Raw genomic sequence first — 23,420 nt, 5'->3', positions numbered from 1 at the left:
ATCCTCTGCGATCCGAACCTGGAATGTTTCTCTGGGACTTGTAGTTCCATGAGGATTGTTATACACATTCAGGGCTGGGTTCATGGGATGGTCAGAAGTGATGGGCGGGACTGACCATCCACATACCTCCCATACGTAGGTGTGTCTGATGGGATTTAATGGAGCTGTTGCTTGTCACATGATCTCTGTGTGCTGGTGGGATCCATCTTGGTTGGAGCACATGTGCAGGAGATGCTATGCATACAGAGCTAGTGAGGGCTCTGAAATGTCAGGGAGCTGCAGAATCCACTGAGGCTGTGAGGAATTGGAACGTGTACAAGGGCCGGGATGTTGAGCCCAGTGTGAGAGTCTCCCTGGACTGGATGGAGGCAGACTGACAGCCTGCAAACCTACTGGCAGGTAACACCCCACAAAGGTGGACTTTACTGGCTGATGCCAGAGAATGAACTGTATGAACAATCAGCAGTTTAAACAGACAGTGAGACATTGTCCTGCGGGAAAGTGGCTGTGACCTGTTACACTGCGTGGTTTATGAGGATGTGAATAAATCACCGAGATTCTTTAAGTGACAAAGTGCTTGTGTGTGTCTTGATCCCGCTGCCAGACGTGTGCCCCAAGACGTTCAGGGCCCAGGTCGTCACATTATGGTGGAGAACGCGGGCATATGGCCTGGTTGCTAGGGGCAACGCAGCCTGGTTGCTAAGGGCAACGGCCTAGGACATATTCTTGTGGATACGGACTGCTTGCTGTGGATCGGCGGGTCCACGAAAACTGACGGCGCACTCAAGCAGCTTGCGGTGGATCGGCGGGTCCACGAAGTTCCGGGAAAGCTGAGCGACCATGAGTGGAGCCGCAAGCCTGGACGTTATGGAGGAGCTGTACCAGTTCCTTGTGTGTGGACAGCAGGAGCTGTCAGTGCGCAGAGATGTGGCAGCAGTGGACCAGTTTGTGAGTTCCCTTCTGGGGCCAGTACGGGCACAGGGTACCCAGGGAGATAAAGGGGAACGGTGTGAACTGGGATCTAAGGACACTGCAAGGAAGCCACAGAAAGCCCATAAGGGGGTGGTTGCCCATAAAGGGGTGGTTGCCCATAAGGGGGTGGTTGCCCATAAGGGGGTGGAGTCCCATAAAGGGGTGGTTGCCCATAAGGGGATGGAGTCCCATAAAGGGGTGGTTGCCCATAAGGGGATGGAGTCCCATAAAGGGGTGGATGCCCAAAAGGGGGAGGAGTCCCAGAAAGCGGTGGTCCCCCAAAATGGTGCAGAGCATCCCAAATCCAAGGGTGAAGTGGCGCAGATGGACTGTAGCCAGGGACAACAGTGTTCATGCCACAAGTGTCCGGTTTGCGATATTGACCACCCATCCGACGAGAAGCCACGTCTGTGTTCCGTGGAAGTGGATGGGGAATCTGTAACAGGGGTCATAGACTCAAGGAGCTTGGTGACCCTGGTGAGGGCCACTTCTGATGTCAACTTGATTCCTGGAAGGAAGATCCACGCCGGCTGCACCCACAATAATGAGACAGAATACCCGGTATCCAGCGTGGTCATTAAGACAGCCAGGGACAGTGGTTCTCATGATGTTGGTGTAGTCTCAGATTTACTGCACCCAATTATTATAGGTTGGGACTCTAAGTTATTTGTGCACTTGTGGAAGCAGGGGGACATATCCGGTTGCTTGTGTAAGAGCCAGAACAGCCCAAAGGAAACCCTAACACATTGGGAGGTGAAACGGGGTCCTGGTTGTGGAGTTATGTGTGGTAAGGAGGAGATAGTACCTTCTAAAATTGACTGTCCTAAGTTAGGGGTGACCAAAGAAAATGGACGGACCCAACTTAGTGACATAAGGACTAAGGGAATAACCAATAGTGTGACCGTTAAAAACGGGGTAGCTCCAGAAAGGGAGGCAGATATCTGGTTAAGTGGGGACATGATAGCCCAGGACACCAGGGGGAGTGACGATGACTCCAGAATGGACACTGACTCTTATAAAAGGACAAGAGAGTGCAGTGAGGTACAGACAATTGAGAAGGGTAAAACCTCCTCCAGACACCGGAGACGTAATAAGCGCCGAAAGGTCGTGCAAGGTATACCGTCTGAGGGTGCAGAGAAAGTGAAGTACCTGGTCGAGGAAAACACGTTGCCAGTAGCAACTGCTAAGGTAGAGTCAGACAGCGATGTCCTACACAAGAAAGAGGAATCAGAAACTGAACTGACACATTGTAACGACAGACATCAGCAGGGTGAAATGTCAAAAAATGAGCCAACCAAAGCAGTAATGGTGGTGTCTCCTATAGATTCCAAGCATGAAGCAGAAGGTCTGTCGGACGAGAGCGCTGTAGGAGGTGAAATCCTAGAGGGTAATACAGGACAAGGAATCCTGGAGAAAGTTGAAGTACAAATCCATAGAGGTCATGGTGAGCAGACCGGTAAATTACCCAGTGTTGGGGTGATGAAGGGTGAAAACGGGGCCAAAGGTCTAAGAGGAACAGAGTACCACGCTAAAGGGTGTGACACCCTTGCAGAAAAAAAGAGGACTGAAGGTGACACTGCAGAGACCCGCAAGGAAGTTGAAGGTAATGCAGTGAAGACCCAAGAGACAGCTGGTGCTGCAAAAGTGAAAAGAGTCTCTGATGAGGTGAAGTCTGAACCAGAGGTCTTATCAGGAACTGATAGCCTGAGTGACCTGCCTGGTAAGACCAAGATGGAAGACATAGAGATTGTCTTGGTTAATAACAATAGCAAACCCAAAGGCTCTGAGGCTGGAGCTGAACCGGAAGAGTGTGTAACTCAAGAGGTGGAGCCGTGCATGAGAGAAAAAGATAGATGCAAGAGACCAAAGGAATGGTCTAATTTCCTTGAAGGTCAAGAAACCTGTCCATTCTTTAAGTGCATGGTAGATGTGCCCGAAGACCTAAGAAAAGCCTGTGCCCATAAGTCGATGCATGAGACGTTTAAGAAGGCTGTAGGGGCCTGTGAGGTGTATTTTGCCCCAGAGACTTGACGGTTGGTGGTGTGCTCTGCAAGTAATGTCACAAAGAAGCGGGTGGCTATCCTGAGTGACATGCACCTGCAGTGTCTTCGCACGAAATGGCTCATCTTGGCACAGATGGAAGAAGACACCAGGCGCTTTGAGTGTATGAAGCAGCTCACTGCAGAATTTCAGGAAGTTGTGGTGGTGAAGAAATCATTAATTGGGCTCGCATTAAGAGCGCTGAAAAGTAACATTCAGCAAGCTAGGAAGGTTCCAGGTATTACAGCGATTGAATTAGAAGAACACAGTGGAACATTCCAAATCTATGGGAAAACTGAAGAAGCAGTGAAAACAGCTCGAAGGCTGTTGGACTTTGTGGAAGAGGTCACACAAGTGCCCAGAGAACTTGTCAAGAAACTGATTGGCAGAAATGGAAGAGTCATGCAGGAGATGGTTGATACATCCGGTGTGACGAGAGTAAGACTTAAGGTTTATAATAAAGCCAGGTTACCCTGTGAAGTTGGTATGGTTCCATGTGTCATGGCGGGAACAAAGGAGTGTGTTGAAAATGTACGAGTTCTCCTAGAATACCGCCTGGGATACCTGGAAGAACTAAAGCAAATGGATCTTGAAAGACAGAAGATTGCAGAGAAACTTTGTCAAGTGAGTTTGAGGTCACGACCGCTTTCGGGCCAGGGCCCAGAGAAGAAGTGTGGTCCACCTGATGAACGTGTTGCCTTCACTGGCAAGGAAAGTAGGTCCTGTAGGGAAAGGAGCCAAGGTCATAGAAGACCTACGTATAAATCAGGCTATGGCACAGACTCTGAAGGGTCCAAGCCCTCTAAGACAAAATCTAAAAGAAAAGACGGAGGGAGTGACTGGTCCATAGCCAAAAGTGGTGGTGGGAAAAGGCGGAGATGGAAAGGTGACCTAAGACGTCATGAGAGAAGAGGCCATAGTAGATTGGCAAACAGAGAGTGTGCAGGGTCTAGTTATGGGAGATCTCCTGTCGGCTCGGTTGTGAGGTACCTGGACAATAGCCCCTCTAGTGGACTGGTTAGCGCAGAGTCAGGCCGCACGGTAGTTTTGACTGATGGGGTGTCTCACTACCACACTGACCGTTGGAGACAGTTATGGAACGATATGTCGGACCGGCGGACGTGTCTGAGAAGAGGGTTCACTGAGGAGGGTTTGTTGACAGTGGCAGATGGTCGGTCAAGAGCGGAAACTCGAAGTTTTCATAGAGGGCCCATTCGACTGGTAGGGTATGGTTTCCCTAATGCCCTGTCTCAGGGTCCCTGTAGGTTGTCGAGTGTTCCACCCTACAAGTTGGAACAGAGGGGGGGGATATGTAAGGATGCAATGTGGTAGATGGCCGGTATGTGTCAGAGGGGGAAATCCTCTGCGATCTGAACCTGGAATGTTTCTCTGGGACTTGTAGTTCCATGAGGATTGTTGTACACATTCAGGGCTGGGTTCATGGGATGGTCAGAAGTGATGGGCGGGACTGACCATCCACATACCTCCCATACGTAGGTGTGTCTGATGGGATTTAATGGAGCTGTTGTTTGTCACATGATCTCTGTGTGCTGGTGGGAGCCATCTTGGTTGGAGCACATGTGCAGGAGATGCTATGCATACAGAGCTAGTGAGGGCTCTGAAATGTCAGGGAGCTGCAGAATCCACTGAGGCTGTGAGGAATTGGAACGTGTACAAGGGCCGGGATGTTGAGCCCAGTGTGAGAGTCTCCCTGGACTGAATGGAGGCAGACTGACAGCCTGCAAACCTACTGGCAGGTAACACCCCACAAAGGTGGACTTTACTGGCTGATGCCAGAGAATGAACTGTATGAACAATCAGCAGTTTAAACAGACAGTGAGACATTGTCCTGCGGGAAAGTGGCTGTGACCTGTTACACTGCGTGGTTTATGAGGATGTGAATAAATCACCGAGATTCTTTAAGTGACAAAGTGCTTGTGTGTGTCTTGATCCCGCTGCCAGACGTGTGCTCCAAGACGTTCAGGGCCCAGGTCGTCACAATATATATATATATATATATGTATATATGTGTATATGTGTATATGTGTATATGTGTGTATGTGTGTATGTGTATATTATATATATATTATATATATAATATATGTTTTCCCAAGAGTGGCAGTGAGAATATGGAAGGTATGAGGGGTGGAGGCGGAGCTGTGGTGGAGCCACAGAACTGAATTTTGCCAGTATGGGGCCCTGAAATTCCTAGTGGCGGGTCATTTAAAAAAACGTATCAGGCGCCATATCTCAGATACACTTAATTCCTCCGCTGTTAACATTTATGTGGTTTCCAAGCACTCTGTATCAGTACATAATAGATGCCTTAGTTCCTTTACCTTCACAGGTATAGGAAAAATCTTCAGACCAGTGAGAGGAGGTGACCATAGAAGGAAGCTCTTAAATAGAGAATCCTTTTGGATTTTTAAACTCGGCACCCGAATTCCTCATGGTCTGAACATTCGGCAAGACCTTATCATTCAATACACTTGATTTTTTGGAATTATCCCTGTACATCTGACGTATTAACTATTTTCATATCGATTACTATCAAAAATCAATATATTGGTAGTGAGAAGGTGTGCTGTCTCATGTGCATATATTTTTTATACATTCTATTATCAAAACTGTCTCCCTTATATATATTTTTTTCTTAGTCTATCCATTACTCACCTCAACTCCTCCATGACTCCCACCAGTCATTATCATTGTTTCTATTCAGAGAGATTGTACTATTCTCTTACATAGTCTTCCTATCCTCAAATATGGAAATAATATGTTTTTAATTTTTAAACAATTTTTTTTTCTTTTTCACCAGTTTGTGTATTTTGTATTTTGCACCCTTTACTCATATCTCTGTTTTTATTTTCACTTGATTTTCATGTGCTGTGTGCTATAAAATCTAGAAAGGGTGTATACCCTCCCCTCTTTTCAATTAATTAATCAGCACATGTATACCTATGACGTTCATTTGTATGTCTTTAAATGACTTCCCTTTGGAGATATCACACATTCCATGAATAAGACCGCAAGGTCGAAATGCATAGGATAGTGTCTGTTCACTCTGTGTCCCTGTGTTCCCCTTTGTACTTACATTTTTAATGGATCTAATAAATTTTTAAGTTTTATCTTCACATCTCCTCACGATGCTGGATTTTTTTTCTTTGCTGAACGTATCTTTCTGCCCGGGCCAGGGCGTTTCCTGCATCGGTGGTGTTGTCCTGCAGTGAAGAGGGGTGAGCTGAATATTTCCTTTTCTCATTCACATAACAGGGGAAATGGGATAAAGCTCCTCGAGAGTGGAAAGTGCGGCAGAGCAGGAAGAATGTGTGGTGCATCTGTACATAAAATTTTAATTTGAAAGTACATACAGTCACTGGACGTCACCGAACTCCCTGACCCATTGGGCCCCATAGCCACTAGGCAAGTGGCGAGTCCCGAAGTGCAAGTGGGCTCCATATTTGTCCAGGTCCTCTACACTTGCCCGGCTGGTAACGCTAACTCTGCACATAATCCTCCTTGCCAGCAATGCTATCATGAAAGGGGATATATTGGTGGATGTCTTCTGTAACTCAGTTCATGAGGAAAATGAGCTCCTTCCTCCAACAATGCATCAATGCAGTAAAAGGAATTGAAAGCGTGGAGGTACAAAAAAATAATGCTGATAAATTTAGCCACTAAATGGAGCCATTGTACTGTGAACAAAAACACAATAATGAAAACATCATGCTTAAAGCTGAAAACACAACATTCAGAGTTTCAAGCCTTTTTCACAATGGAGAAAGCTTTGTTTTAGTAGATTTAACAGGTCTGCTCATATTGATGAGTTGGTGTGACTAGTAAAAACTAAACCAATTTTCAAATGAATTCATGTAATGTGTTAATTTAGTAGTTAAGGATAAAATTACTTTTTCACATAGGGTTTGGTAATATTTTTTTGACAAATTAAATCATTATTTAAAAAATATATGTTATCTTTGGCTAAAATTAAAATTAGTTTGATGATCAGAAACATCTAAGTATATCAAATATGTTGGAACCAGAAGTTTACATGCACTATCTAAAAGACATATATGAATATTTTTCTCACTATCTGACATAACATCAGAATAAACCTTTCCCGTTTTAGGTCAATTAGGATTATCAAAATTATTTATATTTGCCAAATGCCAGAATAATGAGAGAGAGAGAATGTTTTAAGGGATTTGTATTACTTTCTGCAAAGTCAAATCTTACATACACTAAGAGTACTAAGCCTTTAAACAATATGGAACAGCCCATATGATGATGTCATGTCTTTGGAAGCTTCTGATAGGTTTATTGGCAACATTATTGTTAAGTAAAGACACACCTGGGGATGTATTTTAATGCACACCTGAAACAATTTCTGCAAAGTCAAAAGTTTACATACATTTTATAAGTATTTGGTACCAACGCCCTTAAACTGTATAACTTGGTTCAAACATTCTGAATATCCTTCCACAAGCTTCTCACATCAGTTAGGAAGGAATTTGGGCCCATTCCTCCTGACAGAACTGGTGTATCAGAGCCATGTTTGAAGGTCGCCTTGCTCACACCGGCCTTTTCAGCTTCCCATATATTTCCTTGAGGTAACTTATTTTATCCATTCTACTACATTCATTTGCAGTTTGAGGTTCTAGGGTTTGGGGGTTTTCGCTATCATACTTTTATTTATTTTTTTTATTGCATTAGTTGTATTTTTAAAAAGTTTTTAATTTTTGTTCTATGTTTGGTTGATGATAAACTTTACAAATACATCGTTTTTTTGTCTCTCCTATCTTTTGACTATACGTGATAATGGGGATGAGTACAGACATTACATTTTACTTTTACTTGTTACAGACATATATTTGTTATAATTATATATGTATAAACTAAACTTGTACTATAATTTTCTTCCAGGTTTTTAGAACTTGACTCCAGCCACCTTGTGTAAAACAGCTTCACGGTTTTTACAGTGCTTAAAAGATAACAGAGTATAAACTATGTTGTGCTGGTCAGTTCACAGGATTTCTTTAAAGATAACAAGCCTTTCCCTGAGATATTTAAAGGCCACAAAAATCAAAGTTCCATCAGTAAAATGTTCCATAGCCAGGAAAACCCTAATGACCCATCATAAGTGATAAGAGAAACATAAAGTCTTGAAAGTAAGGAAATATGTTGTAAACCATACCAAATATTTCAGTCATTTTTATTAGAAAAACGAAGGTTTTAAAACATAAAATATTTAAAAATGTGATAACTAATGTTATAGCTGGTATCGATAGAATATATGTAAGTGAATAATTATAGGCCTTTTAAAATGGTATTGTAAAGACGTCAACTGCACAGGTAATGTAATGTTATGCTTTATTGCATAGTATAATATTTTATAAAAATAAATGAAGGTTGCAATTTTTGTTTATTGTTGGTGTCCTATTATTTAGCAGAAACCTAAAAATAATGATATGTGATGCAAACTTTTGCAAAATTGTACAAAAATGGATAACTGGAACTAGAAATAAGCAAAATGATTTGCAATACCCTGGTCCAGAGTCCACTCTGGTAGTCTGTCAGAGCTGGACCAGGGCATCTTGGTACTTCTTGCGATTGCTAGGTACCTGTGATGTCATGACGTTTGTGTGGAGCCTTGTCATTAGCCCTTATGTGACATCATGACGTGCATTGTGTATGCCACATGGGCCTAGAATGAACACCAAAGCCATAACCAATATGGAAGGCTCAATACATATAATGCCACAATAAACTCCAAGAAATTTAATGCAAGCCACAAAGTATAAAAATATATTACTCTTTATTGGCCAAAAATATTGAAATCAAAATAAAGCGAATGGACCAACCCAAAAGATGCAACAACTGTAGAAAAAGACATGAATCGCACATCCCAAAATCACACTTTGATCTAAAGCCGCTAGGCAAAAATTAAATACCTAAACATGAGGTTCTTGGTTTAACATTCTGATCAAACTGTGTGAAGCCCACTGCCATGTCACAGTGAACCTCTGAGTGGGTCCCTAATCTATGCCTTGAGGGTGCAGCGCCGTGCGCCAACCACTACCGCGGCGGCAATGCACCAGCAGGGCAGGTGACCTGGTGCCTCACAACACCATGCTGCAAGGTAGAGTCCCCATCGCTCCAGGCCACACTGCCCCACTGACACAAAACCACCACAACAACGGCCACTACACAGCACCAGCAATCTGTGGAAGGAGCTGTATACTCCCCTTCCTCAAGCTCTCAGTATGTGATCTGAGAGCAGAAAAGGCAGAACCCCTCATTGCAGTCTCCTGCTAATTATAAAGGCCTATGCCAAATGGGAGGAGTGATTATTCAAGAAAAAACAGAGGGGACAGACAATGCAATATACAACAACTGTAGAAAAAGAATCGCACATCCCAAAATCAAATTTTGATCTACAGCCACTTGGAAAAATTTAAATACCTGAACATGAGGTTCTTGGTTTAACACTCTGATCAGACTCTGTGAAGCCCACTGCCACGTCATGACAAACCTCTGAGTGGGTCCCTAATCTATGCCTATTACACACCACTGATGTGTTATACGAACCACTTACAACAATGGTCCTACATGCAGGCAGTGAAATTCAACAGAGTTCAGACTAAACATCTCTAAGCTTCAAGAATCACTAAGAATGAGGTCTTCCTCTTTCACCTGCACACATTACTTCCAAAAGATGCGCAATTTTGATCCCAGACACCTTCCTTTTTATGGGTTCAGAATAGGAATTAAGGTCAAAAGAACACAAAACACAGGATTGCCTAGAACTGATGACAGCAGATGAAAAGAAATGTTAGCAGTGTTCCTCTTACTAAAGCACATCTTCAGTTTTCTGCAGATGACAGCAGATTTTATGAAAATAGTCAATAAAGAACTGATTATGCAGTAGTCCCACACCATAAAATAATTTTGCAAAAGTTAGGCTATGTGCACACGCTGCTTTTCTGCACATAAAAAAGCATGTTTTGGCAGGAAAAAAGCAGCCACCTTTTGCTTTGATTACTGCTTTGCACACTTTTGGCATTCTCTTGATCTGTGCTTTGGTCTGTTGAGTCCAAATTTGAGATCTTAGGATCCAACCACCGTGTCTTTGTGCGACGCAGAAAAGGTGAATTAGATGGACTCTACATGCCTGTTTCCCACCATGAAGCATGGAGGAGGAGGTGTGATGGTGTGGGGGTGCTTTGCTGGGACACTGTTAGGGAGTTATTCAAAATTGAAGGCATACTGAACCAGCATGGCTACCACAGCATTTTGCAGCTTCATGCTATTCCATCCGATTTGCGTTTAGTTGGACCATCATTTATTTTTCAACAGGACAATGACTCCAAACACACCTCCAGGCTGTGTAAGGGCTATTTAACTAAGAAGGACAGTGATGGGGTGCTACGCCAGATGACCTGGCCTCCCCAGTCACCAGACCTGAACCCAATCGAGATGGTTTGGGGTGAGCTGTACCGCAGAGTGAATGCAAAAGGGCCAACAAGTGCTAAGCATCTCTGGGAACTCCTTCAAGACTGTTGGAAGACTATTTCCGGTGACTACCTCTTGAAGCTCATCAAGAGAATGCCAAGAGTGTGCAAAGTAGTAATCAAAGCAAAAGGTGGCTACTTTGAAGAACCTAGAATATAAGACATATTTTCAGTTGTTTCACACTTTTTTGTTAAGTATTTCATTCCACATGTGTTAATTCATAGTTTTGATGCTTTCAATGTGAATCTACAATTTTCAGAGTCATGAAAATAAAGAAAACTCTTTGAATGAGAAGGTGTGTCCAAACTTTTGGTCTGTAATATATATATATATATATATATATATATATATATATATATATAATTAATTAATCGTTTGATGTTAATCATACATTGCAATTTGAGTTAAACATTTTTAACCATTTATAGCAGCTTTAATGAATTTCAATGCTTGATTCCGTTCACCAACAGTTCTATCTTTGATCGTTCTCTGCCTTCTCCACAATTCTTATCTAAAGTCAAGTCTAAGGTCAAGTCTAATTAAACTTAAAACCAAAATCAGATTTGAGCTTAAATACCATTTTCTAACAGGAGGGTATGAGGTCTGATCCAATCGGAAGTCAGGTGTCACTAGTAAGAATCAATAGATTCAAGCAGCTTGCAGTGTTGTGCGCTACTTAAAAGCTGAGGAAGACAAATAGTTAAAGATTCACATGAGCTTTAATGAGCTAAAAATGGAGGAAATAGCCTTTAAATGTAATATAATCATGATTGGTGAGCAATGCTTGTGACCTTTCATGTACATCAATTCATGTAAAAGCTGGTAATAATTCTGCTAACTCTAGTCCTACATTTCCACATAGGATCTACACTAAACATCATCCATAGTGGAAAAGCCACAATCATAGCCACAGTGGCATTTACAGCGGAGGACATCATAATAAAGAAACATGGGAACCGCACATTTAACTCTTTGCATTGTAAAAAGTAAATTTCACAACTACATCCACAGCATAAATTGACATAGTACCGATCTCAAACCTGCAGCTACTGTCGACTGATGTTGTATAAGCATTTCAACATGCACATGTCTTAAAATCCTATAAACTTTACTGGCACTATTAAATGCAATGGCTTTTCTTCAAGCAAATGCACAGAGGAAAATCTGCTGGTTTTGCAGTGTGGAAACTTAGCCTTAATTACTTAGACTGTATAAGTATATAAATAATATGTATATAAGATATCATACTATACTAGTAAATAATAATACTGTCACTAGTGACAAACAGTCCTGTGGTATCTACTTATAGAGGTTCACAGCGATTGGCTGGGCAAACTGCTCCCTGACAACTATTACTTCTGCTTGGTTTTCATCCCTTTCCCTTTAGGACCCTGCAGAATTCTTGAGCCTTTCAGCTGCTTTTCATCAGCAGTTGCCTGGTGAATTTATATACCTTCCCTTCCTATTACTTGGGGCTGGGGATAGCTCTAATTTCCTACAGATCCTGAGTGCAATCAGTCCACTTGCAATCATCTGCAGTATTTTGTTGCATTTTGCAGTCCCTCTCCCTGTATTTACTTTGAGATAAGTTGTTTGTTATTTTCCCTTGTTTGCTATATCAGTGTATCCTTTAGCACCTAGTGTTGTTGATGAAGAGCTCATCCCATCCGCTCCCTCCCTAGGGCCCAGATCAGGGTCAGTTTAGGGCTTGGTATCCAGCTTGACGCATAGGTGATAAACCTATCTGGCATGGTGAGGGAACTCAGGGCCCAGCGGTAGGCTTGGTCTGTGGTCACCATCTCCCCCTTCTCTAGACACAGTTTCCCATCCCTTTTGCCTTTCTCTTGGTACTTCCCCATACCTAGCATGACAAATAGTATATATGTGCATGAAAAAGTTATGCAGTCACTGGGTAAAGGACAGAACATCAAATTACTTACTGGATCATATTTTGGGGGAAAAAAATCCTGTTTTCTATAGTTGCTTTAAAGAGGTATTTCAATCTCCAAGAGTCTATCTCAATACCTAAGCTGCAATACGCTGCACATGAGACATGGCTATATCAGTAGAGCTATTCTACATTTATAATTGGAGGTATTTACTAATATTATTATTTTACCTACTACATATTGGCATACGATATGGAAGGCGGGAATACCCCTTTAATATGGTGATTATTAATCTCGTATTGACATAATTCTCCCTCTGTGCAAATCACTTTTCAGACCACACTTGTAATATTGTGTGCAATTTTGGGCGCCGGTGCTCAAGAAAGACATTTCTGAACTTGAAAGGGTTCAGAGGCGGGCTACTAAAATAATAAATGGAGTGGGTGCATTACAATACACGGAAAGGTTATCAAAATTAGGTCTATTTACTCTAGAAAAGAGAAGACTTAGGGGAAAACTAATAAATATGTACAAGTGTATCAGAGGGCAATATAGAGATTTCTCCCATGATCTGTTTGTACTAAGGACTATGACAAGAACAAGGGGGCATTCTCTTCGATTAGAGGAAAGAAAATGCCTGCACAAGCATAGAAGAGGGTTCTTCACGGTAAGAGCAGTGAGGCTCTGGAACTCTCTTCCTGAGGAAGTGGTAATGGCCAACTCACTGAATGAATTAAAGAGAGGAATGGATGCGTTTCTTGATAGCAAAAGTATAGAAGGTTATAAATAGCATAATATTACAGGTAGATAATTGACCCCGCTTTAGGAGTCGGGAAGGAATATTTTTCCCTATTGGGAAAATTTCTCTTCTACTCTGTGGGTTTTTGCCTTCCCCTGTTTTAACACTGCAGAACAGCTGCACTAAAAATAGGCTGAACTAGATAGACATAAGGTCTTCCTTCAGCCTTAGAAACTATATTACTATATTACTATGACATTAGATAGATGTACAACACCATAGGTTTTACCCTTAGTCACATTGCAATGGAAAATAGGATGTTTTAACTTGAATATGTCCTAAGGCGGGCTTTGCACGTTGTGACATCGCAAGCCGATGCTGCGATGTCGCACGCGATAGTCCCCGCCCCCGTCGCAGGTACAATATCTTGTGAAAGCTGGTGTAGCGAAAATTTTCGCTACGCCGGCTTCACATGCACTCACCTGCCCTGCGACCGTCGCTCTGGCCGGCGACCCGCCTCCTTATTAAGGGGGCGGGTCGTGCGGCGTCACTGCGACGTCACACGGCAGGCGGCCAATAGGAGCGGAGGGGCGGAGATGAGCGGGATGTAAACATCCCGCCCACTTTCTTCCTTCCGCATATCCTACGGAAGCCGCGGTGACGCCGGTAGGAGATGTTCCTCGCTCCTACGGCTTCACACACAGCGATGTGTGCTGCCGCAGGAGCGAGGAACAACATCGGACCATCGCGTCAGCGTAATTATGGATTACGCCGACGCTGTACCGATGATACGATTACGACGCTTTTGTGCTCGTTAATCGTATCATCCAGGCTTTACACACTGCGATGTAGCATGCGATGCCGGATGTGCGTCACTTTCAATTTGACCCCACCGACATGGCACCTGCGATGTCGTAGTGTGCAAAGCCCGCCTAACTTAATTTTTAACTTCAATTTTTCCTTTTTTCCTAAGATATTTTTTTCTTCTTTTTTGTGGTCAGCAAAAGAAATACACACACCTTATGGATTATTTATACAGAATAAGGCTGCATTGTTCAAGAATCAAACCTTATCTTTAGAAGAGGTTTAAATCAATTGTTCATTTTTCTATTTCCTTCCAAGAAGTTATATTTGGTCATATCTGACAGTATTGCATTAAGGAACCATTGCTGGTCACTCTGTAATGCGCACATTATCGTTGATCTGAACATTGCTTTGTCTGCAGCTGTCAGCAACGTGGACACTGACAAATAGGTTTCCGCAGTTAGTATGTATAGTGTACCTCAGACAGTTGGACCAAAACTCTACTGAATCTTGCACAAATGTCCCGCAAACCAATTGTGTGACTTTATATTACTTGAAAATGGATCAATAATTGCATAGATAGCAAATATGAGGTGAAAAGAACAAGCAACAATAGACAGCATGCCTTTATATGTCCACATAAATGTGTCATTTACATATTGAGGGCATTTATACTTATATATTTCAATGGACACTATAAGATCCAAAGGATATGATTGTTTATCTATTAAGGTACCGATTTTTCCATTGTTTATTCAAGATGCAACACCCTTATCAATTAAAATTTAAAAAAGGAATAAAAAATCTGTAAAAAAAAAAAATATATATATATACAAATATATATATATATATATATATATATATATATATATATATATATATATATATATATATATATATATATATATATATATATATATATATATATAATGATGTGACAGCAGCATCATCTGCTGGTCTCTTCCAGGATAACACAGCTACATGCTGCTATCTGGATACACAAGTTGAATATTATTTAATTGGGACTAAAAAGCTTTTTTTTCTTTTTCGTTTTTCTTAACAGGCATATTTTACAAAGGCCACGGCAGAGTAAATAACCTGGTTGTCTGAAACTTAAAAATGCAATTCACTTAAGACATCTTTCAATATTGTGTAGTTACAGGAGAAAAGTTGTATCATTATGGCATGACTGAGGCCTGTCTTCATGAGCTCTGCAGGTTTTCCTATTAATTCTAGCAGGTGATTTGGGAGTACGTTCACTGAAAATGCTAAAAGCTGTTCCCGTGACATTTAAACATATGGTTGGATTTGCAGAAATAAATCATTTCAACAAGCATCAAGCTTTGGTTCCTGTTGAGAAGTAAATTATTCTTGTAAAAGAACTCAGTTCCCAGTAAACTACTAGCAAATGGCCAAAAGAAACAGATTAAGCCGCAGGTTGACTGACCAACACCTTTCATTAGTAATTTAGTGTCCCGAGTCTTTTACTGGCACAATTCCCAGCTAAAGGTTAGGGAGAAATTAGGTCGGATTTGTGTAAGGGACTTTGACTTTTTTTAGGGAAAGTCGATTGTGCAGTTAAAGTTCCTAGACCAATAATGTTAACTGTGATTTTATTAATCCCAAAAAGAATCCGATGCTCAGATACTTAGATAAAACTGAATATTTAATGGTGGTCCAAAGTAAAAGTGTACAGCAAGAGACATTTTGGTCATTGCACGACTCTCTACAGTGACGCAAGTCACACTTCCCAAGCGCCTACTCATGTTTAACACATTTATGTGGTTCATCTATTCTGCATTTCTTAATCTTTTAGTGCTGTTAGCCACAGCTATTGTCACCCAACACTGTATATTCTACAGGGCATCTGACAGTGTGTGTTTGAGAAAGTTCATCCTACCGAAAAGTCACTTGCTGACTGGTCTTTCATTATAAGGCTGAGACCACATTTTGCATTTCAGGTGCTTTTTAGGTCCGTTTTGAAAAGCACCTTTTTCATGCCAAAAGGCATGCATTTTGATTTTCTAGCAAAGTCAATGGAAAATGGTGATTTTCAGACCGCACTTTGCGTTTCTAAAAGTTGCGTTTAATTTGCATATTTTGTGGCAAAAACCATGTGTTCAAAGAAGCAGCATGTCAATTGTTTTTGCCATTTTGGCTGCGTTCTACACCCATTGAAATCAATGAGTTGTAGAAAATTGCTGCCAAAATGTGAAGCAGTGCGCTTGCATTGCATTATTATTGCGATCCACATGTTTTTTTTAACATAACAAAGGCGGTTCTTTCGTCTTTCTCTCTCTGTCGGTCGGTCTGTCAGTTGGTCTCTTTCTCTCTATGTCTCTATATCTCTCTCTGTCCATGTCAGTCTCTCCCTCCCACCCCCTCTCTCATACTCACCGATCCACAATCACCGGTGCGGCGCTGCATGGCGGTCTCCCTGTGGCGGATTCTTCTCTTTTGAAAATGCCGGCCGCTCATTAATCCATCACGTATTCCCTGCTTTTCCCGCCCACCGGCGCCTATGATTGGTTGCAGTCAGACACGCCCCCACACTGAGTGACAGCTGTCTCACTGCAACCAATCACAGCCGCCGGTGGGCATGTCTATATCAAGCAGTAAAATAAATAAATGAAAAAAAACGACGTGCGCGGCCCCCCCCCATTTGGATACCAGTCAGGGTAAAGCCACACGGCTGAAGGCTGGTATTCTCAGGATGGGAAGCTCCACGTTATGGGGAGCTCCCCAACCTAACAATATCAGCCAGCAGCCGCCCGGAATTGCTGCATGCATTAGATGCGACAGTCCCGGAACTTTACCGGCTTATCCCGAATTGCCCTGGTGCGGTGGCAAACGGGGTAATAAGGAGTTAAGGGCAGCAGCCTATAGCTGCCACTAAGTCTTAGGTTAATCATGGCAGGTGTCTCCCCGAGGTACCTTCCATGATGAACCTGTAAGTTAAAGTAAATAAACACACACATCCAAAAAATCATTTATTTGTAATGAAAGACAAAAAACACCCTCTTTCACCACTTTATTAACCCCTCAAAAACACCTCCAGGTCCGACGTAATCGACGAAAGGTCCCCCGGCGCTTCCAGCTCTGCTACATCGGAAGCTGACAGGAGCGGCAGTAGAACACCGCCGCTCCTCTGAGCTCCATGCAGCAACTGAAGTGAGTCGCGCGATCAGCTATGCTGTCACCAAGGTTACTCGCGGCCACCGCTCTCCGGAAGAGGACTGCAGCTGTGGCCGCGAGTAACTTGAGTGAAAGCACAGCTGACCGCGTGGCTCACTGCAGTCACTCAGGGCATTTGCGATCACAGGTGAATCCTTCACGTGTGACCGCAAATCAAGCCGTGGCACACGCACAGAGCCATGCGATCACAATGAAGTCGGGTGAAGTTCATCCGAGTTCATTCTGATCGTGCGGCACTGTCCGCAGCCAGCCATGACAGTGACAGTGAGGTCCCACTCAGCTCTGCTGCAAGTCTATGAGGATGCTGCAGAGCCGAGTGGGTGCATTCTGGATGCTTTTCCCATTCTGTCTATGGCAGAGAAAGCATCCAGAATGCATGAATTCTCACCAGGAATGTCCGCACTTTGCGTTCTGCCGAATGTGTCTCAGAATGCAGCTTTTTCGGCTGCGTTCTGAGACGCACATGCAGTGACTTACACGCTGCAGAATAGAATGCAAAGTGCGGTCTCAGCCTAAATGTTTGTCAGTTTTTTAATTGATATGCCTATGAGTCCGAAATGCATAAGGTGGGGCTGGAATACGCAATTTTAAAGAAGGATTTTAATGTGTTAATAAAGTCTTGAAGAAATTTATGAAGAACGGTGTGTGGAATTTTTTTAGTTTTTTCTTGCATTTGAATTGTGGACGCCAGCCACTTCATCATAGCACCTGTGGATTCAGAGTGGTGAGCCTGCTAATTCTTTCTATTGACCTTTTCATAGGCCATCAGTTTAACCAGCTGATATTTTTCAACAAGTGGCAGAATTGTTTTCTAATTACTGATAGATTTCAGCTAATGTCATGACTCTGTTGCTTTTTGCAGTTCAATTTCTGCATGTGTTCCATACTCTTTTCCTGTGTTATTTCTCAATATTGAAGCATATCCAGAACATTAGAGATGTGGAGCTATTACTGTGCTGTCGAAGATATGACATAAATCCAAGGAAGATTGAATGAATATATGGTTATATTGGTGTGGATTTACTGATGAAGAAGTGGGGAGACACTTCGAAACGCGTAGAATAAAGCCACCTTCATTCAATCTTCCTTGGATTTATGTCACATCTTCAGCAGCGCAATAATAGAACCACATGCTCCTGATCTGCTTCGGCTTGTTAAGCATGTGGACTCTGCAGCAGCTGATTACATGCTTTAAATCAGGTTGTTTGACACACAACCCCATAAGGTGAGCACATTCCCTTATCACTTTTTGCATGTAAGTTGGATAAGACCCTATGGCGCTTTTTCCCGCTTCAGTTTTTAATTTCTCAATATTTCCCATAACTTAATTTTGGCATGCACACACAGTTAGTAGTCACCTGACAGCTCCAAAATGGCTACCATGAACAGACTTGGTGCAAGCTACTGCATTTCCCAGAACCCAAGATTTGCCCTAGCCTTCACCCTTTAACCCCTGTACAGGGATCGGGACTTCAACTGAAGTCCATGGGTAAGGGCCACAGAATCAGCTGTTGTTCAGTGGAGCAAGCTGGCAAGAAGGACACTCAGGAAGTTGGGTCAGAGAGAGAAGGTCCCATCAGGGACAAAATGTCACACCGGATGTGAGAGGACACCTAACGAACGGTGCAACACAAAGGGAAAACCAGGGAAGATGTAAAGGAAGGCCTAGATATAGGAAGAAGGAAGAGGGGGAACCTCCCAACACTTCCTGAGGCTTATCCCTGCTCTCCCGGTGTTCTACGGCCGCTCCTGTCAGCTTCATGTAGCAGAGCTGGATGTGTCGCGGAACCTCGTGGATTATGCCGGACCTGGAGATGTGTTTGGGGATTTTAATAAAGTGGTGAAAGAGGGTGGTTTTTGTCTTATATTTCAAATAAAGGATTTTTTGGGTGTATGTGTTTAGTTACTTTCACCAGGTTAATCATTGGGGGTGTCTCATAGACGCCTGCAATGATTAACTAGGACTTAGTGGCAGCTATGGGCTGCTGCCATTAACTCCTTATTACCCAGATTGCCACTGCACCAGGGCAGTTCTGGATGAGCCGGATACAGTCCGGGACTGTCGCATCTAATCCATGCGGCAATTCCGGGCGGCTTCTGGCTGATATTTTTAGGCTGGGGGCACCCCATAACGTGGGGCTCCCCATCCTGAGAATACCAGCCTTCAGTTGTGTGGCTCTACCCTGGCTGGTATCAAAATTGGGGGGGACCGCACACCATTTTTTTTTAATTATTTATTTATTTATTTTGCTGCACTACATAGACCCGCCCACCGGCCGCTGGTTGCAGTGAGACAGCTGTCACTCAGCATGGAGGCGTGTCTGACTGCAACCAATCATAGGCGCCGGTGGGCGGGGGAAGCAGGGAATACGAGATTGAATAATGGGCGGCCGCCATTTTCAAAAGTAGGAGAAGCCGCCGGAGCAGTGTGAACGCCATGCAGCTGATCGGTGAGTATGAGAGAGGGGGGTGAGGGATAGACCGACAGAGAGAGAGAGAGACTGACCGACAGGGAGACACAGAGACCGATAGACAGACAGAGAGAGAGACCGACATTACAACCAATACACACAAAAGAAGTGACATGTCACTTCTTAGAGCGTGCGCTTTGGGCAGCAGCCGAAGCGCTGCGCTCTAATACGCCACGTGCGCACGGCTCCTGCATAATCTTCATAGATTATGCTGGGGACGCAGGACGCATGCAGTTACGCTGCGGTGCAGATCGCAGTGTAACTGCATGTAAATACAGAATGTGCTCACATAGCCTTAGCGTTGCGAGAAAGCCATACATAATGTGCTTATATTGTTTTTTTATCTTTTATTTTTTATTTTTTTTAATGTTTTCCCTAAATTCCCAATTTTTTTTTTGTTTTTGCAATATTGGAACTTTTTAATGCTGGATCTACAGTATGTATCCATGACATTTCATAAAATCTAAAATTTAATATTGCATGAAATTTTAGATTTTATGAAATGTCATGGATACATACTGTAGATCCAGCATTAAAAAGTTCCAATATTGCAAAAAAAAAAAAAAAAAAAATTGTATTTAATGACATTATAATTGCACAATACAAGATTTTAGTGTTGCAGGATTTTAGTATTGCAGGATAATATCCATGCGGTTATTAAATCTTAGCGGCGTTCTAGAATCCATTTCAAAAATCCATTTTTGAAATGGACACTATATATATAGTTAGAATAGTTATAGTTATACTATATATATATATATATATATATATATATATATATATAGTATATGGTAATATACATTGTAATAACAGTGCGGGCAATGATGCCTAATAAAGTAAAACCTCCAGTGGAAAGAAACAAACTATTTCCATTTAATGAATATTAAAAGTACTGCAACAAACTAATACAGTTATCTATATAAATATATATGTATATATATAGATAACTGAGGTGATTTTTTGCATATTTATATATATATATATATATATATATATATACATACATATATATATTTACGCAAAAAATCACCTCAGTTATCTTTATATATATATATATATATTTATATAGATAACTGTATTAGTTTGTTGCAGTACTTTTAATATTCATTAAATGGAAATAGTTTGTTTCTTTCCACTGGAGGTTTTTCTTTATTAGGCATTATTGACTGCACTGTTATTACCACTGAACACTATGTGCTGCACAGATACACTACTCATAAAAAGTTAGTGATATTTGGCTTTCGGATGAAATTTCAGGATGATCCTAAAATGCTCTCTAACATTTTCAGGTGAACTTAATGTAACATTCTCTAAACTTCTGGTTGCACATGTCCAACTGTTAAGGCTATGTGCGCACTGGGAAATGAAATTTCCTTGCGTAAATTCCGCATGCTCTCAAAGATTACCGCACCCGCGGTAAAAAAACGCACCCGAAAACCGCATGCGGTTTGCCGCGGTTTGCTGCGGTTTTACCGCGGTATTGTTCGCGGTATTGCCGCGGTTTTGCCGCGTGCGGGTTGGGATGTGCTTTATTGCATTCAATGCAATAAAACACATTGAAGAAAAAAAAAAAAATACATTTAATTCTGATAGTAGATAGACAGAAGAATAGATAGAGGGATAGATAGATAGACAGACAGATAGATAGAGGGATATATAGAGGACAGATCGCTGCATTTCCCACGGTCGGCAGTGAGTTCACATTACCGGCCGTGGGAAATGACCGGTAATTACCTCTGCTGTCTGCTGCTTTCATTCAGCGCTGTGTCTGTGACAGTCGCGGCTGGATGGAAGCAGCGCAGGACCTGTGGACTACGCCGGAGCGGTGGACTACGCCGGAGCTTTGATGCGGGAGGGGTTAATAAAATGGTGAACGAGGCTTGTTTGTTTTATTTAAAATAAAGGATTTTTCTGTGTGTGTGTTTTATTCACTTTACTTACGGGTTGATCATGTCAGCTGTCACATAGACGCTGCCATGATCAAGCCTGGAGTTAATGGCGGTGGTCCCCCACCATCATTAACCCCTTGTATTACCTTGCTGCCACTGCTACACGGCGGCAAGAAGAGCCGAGGACACGCCGGTGCTGCCGCATAATGAATGCGACAGTGCCGGGGCAGCTGCGGCTGATATTCTCGGCTGCGGGAGGGGGAGTGAGGCGGGGGACATTAACCCTGCCCCTCTCCCTCCCCAGCCTGAGAATACCGGGCCGCCGCTGTGTGCTTACCTCGGCTGGAAGGTAAATATGCAGCGGAGCCCACGTGCTTTGTTTTCTATATTTCCGTTTTCTTTCTATGTGTGTTCTATGTGTCTGTGTCTATGTGTTCTATGTCTGTGATGTCTGTGTGTCTGTGATGTGTGTGTGTTTACTCTCTGCACGGCTTCCTCTTCCTGTAATGACATCACTTCCCTGCAAAACCGCAGACAAGCGATGTACATTCCCGGAGGTAAACCGCGAAATACCGCAGGGAATAACGCAGCAAAACGCAGTGAACCGCACAGAATTTGCTGCCTGCGTTATTCCCTGCGGGATTTCATGATTAACATTGGAGTCAATGGAGTGAAATCCCGCAGCGATGTGCGGAAAAGAAGTGACATGCACTTGTTTTTGCTGCGGGATTCCCGCAGCAAAACATGCAGCTGTCAAATTCCGCCCAGTGCGCACAGGATTTTTTTTCTCCATAGGATTTGCTGGTGATTCACTGCAGAGATGTTATGAACATTTTCTGCAGCGAAACATGCAGCAAATCCGCGGAAAATCCGCGGCAAAATCCGGTAAGTGCACACAGGGCCTAAATGTTTCAGTACTTTTTTCACAACTTGCTGTTGTCTAACATGGAACTTAATGTCGAAATTCACAACAGGTGTTTGATCCATGAATTACCCAATAAATTTCAATTTATTCAGATTTATTATTTATTCATAGTTCAATTTAGTATTGGTATTTAAACAGTCCACCTCATCATGCTGCTCACATTTTGACAGCATGAGACCAAGACAACACCTAACAATTGACCTCGCCATTTTAAGGCTTCAAGCAGGATGTTCTCAAACGTACCCCAGAATCTCAATGACCTGAGGGCCGCCCTTCAAAAAGAGTGGGATGCCATGCCTCAGCAGACAATAACATGAATGGTCATTAGCATGACACGTTGTTGTCCAACTGTAATAGATGCTCAAGGTCACATGTCAAGTTATTGAGACACTGACATATTGGGGAGTATACCAACAACTTTTGTTAGTTGGCTTCTGTTTCAATAAATTATTTGAGATGAGGAAATCACAATTGCATGCTTATTCTCAAATGGTCTACTTTATAAAAAAAAATATCACTGTAGCATGGACTTTTGCATTTTAAGTTTAACCCGAAAGCCAAATACTCTAACTTTTTGTGAGTATTTTTTAAGAGGCACTACATTTTTCATGAGGCAGAATTCTTATATTGTAGAGGACATTTCAGTTGCACTACTTAGAGTTTTTTTGTGTTTTTTTTTAAATATATTTTCATGGGAAGCATTGTGTTGTACTGAGATTTCGATAGGCAATATGTGTAGTCAGTGATTAATCTATAGTGTGCATTTATTCAGGGACACTGTGTGAAGAAGTCATGTGTGGTTGCTCCACCTGAAATTGGCAAATGTGCAATACTATTAACAGTATTACCGTCTTATGAACATAATATGGTCTTTTCTCATCTTCTTGTCATGACTGTTTAACAAAGATAAACCAGAGAAGCAGAGATCATATTTTATCTTCTTCGACAAGATGACACACATCTGGGGTTGTTTTATGAACTTCT

At 42.3% G+C, this 23,420-nt stretch overlaps 1 pseudogene; it reads left to right on the top strand.

Moving 5' to 3' along the window:
* Positions 1-2,277: 2,277 nt before the first annotated feature.
* On the top strand, positions 2,278-18,147 carry LOC142312997 (RNA-binding protein FXR1 pseudogene; annotated as a pseudogene).
* Positions 18,148-23,420: the final 5,273 nt, after the last annotated feature.

The sequence above is a fragment of the Anomaloglossus baeobatrachus genome, chromosome 1 (genome assembly GCF_048569485.1).
Source record: "Anomaloglossus baeobatrachus isolate aAnoBae1 chromosome 1, aAnoBae1.hap1, whole genome shotgun sequence".
NCBI classification, from domain to species: Eukaryota; Metazoa; Chordata; class Amphibia; order Anura; family Aromobatidae; genus Anomaloglossus; species Anomaloglossus baeobatrachus.
This window is presented reverse-complemented; position numbering and strand designations above follow the sequence as displayed.